Genomic DNA, 3,737 nt, shown 5'->3' with positions numbered 1-3,737 from the left:
GCTATCGGTCTATCTGTAGCTACTCTAACTTCACCCTGGCTCTTCACACAGTTCCTCCCTCCCGAGCTCATCACTCCTCCTCTCCCCCAACTCTCCTCCCATCCCTCCCTCCCTTTAGGACAAAAGGGACCAGGCTTCCCAGTGATGAACTGAGATCATTAAATAAAATCACTGATTAAAACCAGAGCATGATCTGTGTGTGCTACTGTGCAGCATTAGAGGCTGCAGACCTCGTTAGTAGCGTAAGCATAAATGTGAAATGTGTATGTGTGCTTTATATATGTGCATGTGTCTAATCTAATGTACTAAACAGCAGAGTGCTCTCAGATCAGACAGTCGGTAGACCAGAACAAAATTAGACTTGCATACACACACAGAGGACACCGATTACAATTGATCAATCTGATGATGATGATGATGATGACATCGCCGCCTGTAAAAACACATCAGTGTTCTTGTCAGGATGCATCAATAGTTTCTTTGAAGGGGCAGGGGCGGTGATGACAATGACACCACAGCTCCTGGTTGGTCCACAACCTCCCCCCTACTGTGGTAAGAACTCTTTCTGCACATGCACATTAGGGTTTGGGGTGTCGGCCACAAAGTCCATATATAGACTTAACTTCCTGCGCTGCTAAAAACACACATTCATCACGCAGACACATCGACCACGATGCTATTGTTCACCAATGTGACTCACAATCACTTGTTTTTATCCTTATTGTTTAACATCTCAACTGGGACCGTTTGCTGCAGTTTTGATTGTCTCTGCTCCTCTTTTAGCGTCTAATTTTTAGCCCTGTTAGCAGCATGTAGGTATGGCCATGTTAGTCTGTCAGTTGGTCTGTCCACCACTTTGGTCCAGACCTGTGGTGTTGATGTTCTTTCTGGAACTTGTGGCTTTAAGTTTAAGGATGCACCACATCACCTCATGCACCACACTCACACAGGATGCACTTTAAAGTTTGTGGATATCCAAACTGGACTTTTGTGAAAACACTGTAACAAGTTCCAGGAAGAACACCAAAACTACAGGTGAGGAGGAAAACAAGAGTAAATGCAACAACACTGTGATTCTATATGTGTCAGGAGTATCAGAGAAACTCAGAAGGATTTTAACAAAAAACCCATCCCTGTGTTTTACTAAACTAAACAACCACTACACAAAATGCATGGCTCAATGCAGAAGGGCTAACTCCTCAGGTCAAGACTCAACAGTTTATTTGAAATATAGGGGACACTCTTTCAATGATAACAAAGATTGACATATTGGATAGTTGGGGACAGATGGTTTGAAAGAGGAGTCAAAGAGCCAGCTACACCAGGATCGAGAAACCATCTCTCAACAGGGAAGGAGGTCAGCGACACCACTTACCCCAACACATATAATGCTGTCATTTCATCCCTTTCCAGGAGCTCACATTTGACCTTATATGTCAACGCTAATGATGGTCATTCAGATTTGGCCTCAGGAGATTCGAACGACCATGACAACTCTTGTAACAACAGCCAGGAGCACTAACCAATCAAGCGGTATCCATCACGTTGATAATAACCCCACAGAGGTTATATAGCTGAGACTTCCTGCCTATCAGTCAGAACTAAATAAGAGGCGAAATGTCTACAAGTATCTTCAACCAAGGCTACTATGACCTGGATGACATCTCAACATCAACTACATGGATTGGCTCAAAATGTTGTACAAATGTTCCTGGTTCACAGATTAAGTATTCTAATGACATTACCTCTAGCACAAACGTTTTTTAATGAAATATCTCAACAACTTTTGGATGGATCACCATGAAATTTTCTCCAGACATTTATAGTCCCCAGAGGATGATTTGTAATCATTGTAACCTCCTGATGTTTGCATGTGAACACTGAAGAAGGCGAACACGGTAAACATCATACCTGCTAACAAAATCATGCTAGCATTGTCATTGTGAGCATGTTAGCGTGATTATGTGACCATTTAGCTCAAAGCACCCTATGTCATAGAGCCACTAGAGCCCATCTTTCGATATGAAGCAGACAGCCAGAACATGCTAAATATCTGCACTCTCCTCGTCCTCTACATCGTCACCCAATGTCTGTTTACACAAACATTCTTTCAGGCTGTCATTAGTGCAAGATAAGCAACCGAAACAGTCATGCAAGGACACATAAGCAATATTTTGCCATAGATTAGGGAAAGACAACCAGCCTTCCAAATGTCTTATCTGAACATAGAGATACACACGAACTCCTGAATTGCAACATGGTCTTCCCACATACTTTGCCCTAATTAGTCAATGATAAAGTCTCCAAGGCAACAATTTTGAACCTGCTGACAGAGGTGTCTGCTCTTCTTTGGTAAACACACCTCTGTGGCTAAGCTGAAGGCCATTCAGTATTTATATGTCTATAGGAAACACCCTTCCTAATTACAATGTGTCATCTGTCACGCTCACACACTCAGGAAACGTAAATCACTGCACAGCTCCCTGAAAACACTAAAGTAAAACTGTGGTCTGGACTTGTTACTAAAAGTGTAGCCTGTGTGGTTTTGTTACAACGTGCCAATGAGCTGGGAATATGTCGGGCATAAAATTAGAAAGGAGCTCCTCCCGAGAGCAACATCACGCTACCTGCATGTTTCAGAGAGGCAATTTTGATCTAAACTACTGAACTAAAAAAAAAAGACACAACAGGGGCCATGAAGTCAACAAGAATTAGCTTCACGTTCATTTCTGCATTCATGCGACTGCACATGTATGAAAGTACAGAGCACAGTGAACAAAAAGAAATGATCACTAAGAACTGGATTAAGGATTTCTGTTTTGTATTCTAACACATACTTGCTTACTGTTTATACCATACATACCACTACTGTACAGTACTTTACTTTAACCCCTAAACACTAAAAAAAAACTTTGTAACTATAAAGTATTTATAAGTAAATGTAAGGACAATTTAAGTGTTTATTATAGTATTTGTCAAAAATTAGAATTTCTCCCATGAAGACATTTTATATTAGTACAACAGTAGTACAGTATTTACTATATAGTCATTAATTAACAGTTTATATGCCACCTTACATTTATGAGTTACACGTTATAGTTGTTGACCAATACATTAATAAACACTTACCTCTAACTACATTGTAGTATGTCATAAATATAAATGCATTAATTATCAATATACTGCTCACAAATGCTAAACAAGGGAGTTAAAGTGTTTATTGTATAGCTTTATTGTTTATACTGTGCATACTTCATTTTGGTTTCATTGCTCATTTTGAGCATTATCTTTATTTAGTTTTACGCTCTTTGCTGCGGTTTTGACCTTCTGGTTAGATGCTCAACTACACCACATTGTAGTGGTTCACTGTTTAATGGCATGTTACAGTAGAGTCTGATATAATCTAGTCTAGTCCAATACAAAATTCATTCTTCACACATGACCACTTCAGGGTGTTGAGGTGCCCTATTCATTCAGCACAGGGTCACATTACTGTGAACAAATTTGGTGTCTTGTTACACTGAAATTTAGATTTAAATCTACCAGAATGGTTTCTTCCCACAGTCCAAAGACATGAAAGGTGAACTTCCAATTCCCCAGATTTTCCAGTTACTCCAATGGCACATTTGGCAAATACAGAACAATCAATATAATGGACTACATCAACAAAATATGAAAATGCAGTTAATGAAACAGAACAAATTGTTTTAATAATCAAGTAACAGCTTCAAAGGGAG

Source organism: Micropterus dolomieu, linkage group LG01, assembly GCF_021292245.1.
Source record: "Micropterus dolomieu isolate WLL.071019.BEF.003 ecotype Adirondacks linkage group LG01, ASM2129224v1, whole genome shotgun sequence".
Classification (NCBI taxonomy): Eukaryota; Metazoa; Chordata; class Actinopteri; order Centrarchiformes; family Centrarchidae; genus Micropterus; species Micropterus dolomieu.
This window is presented reverse-complemented; position numbering follows the sequence as displayed.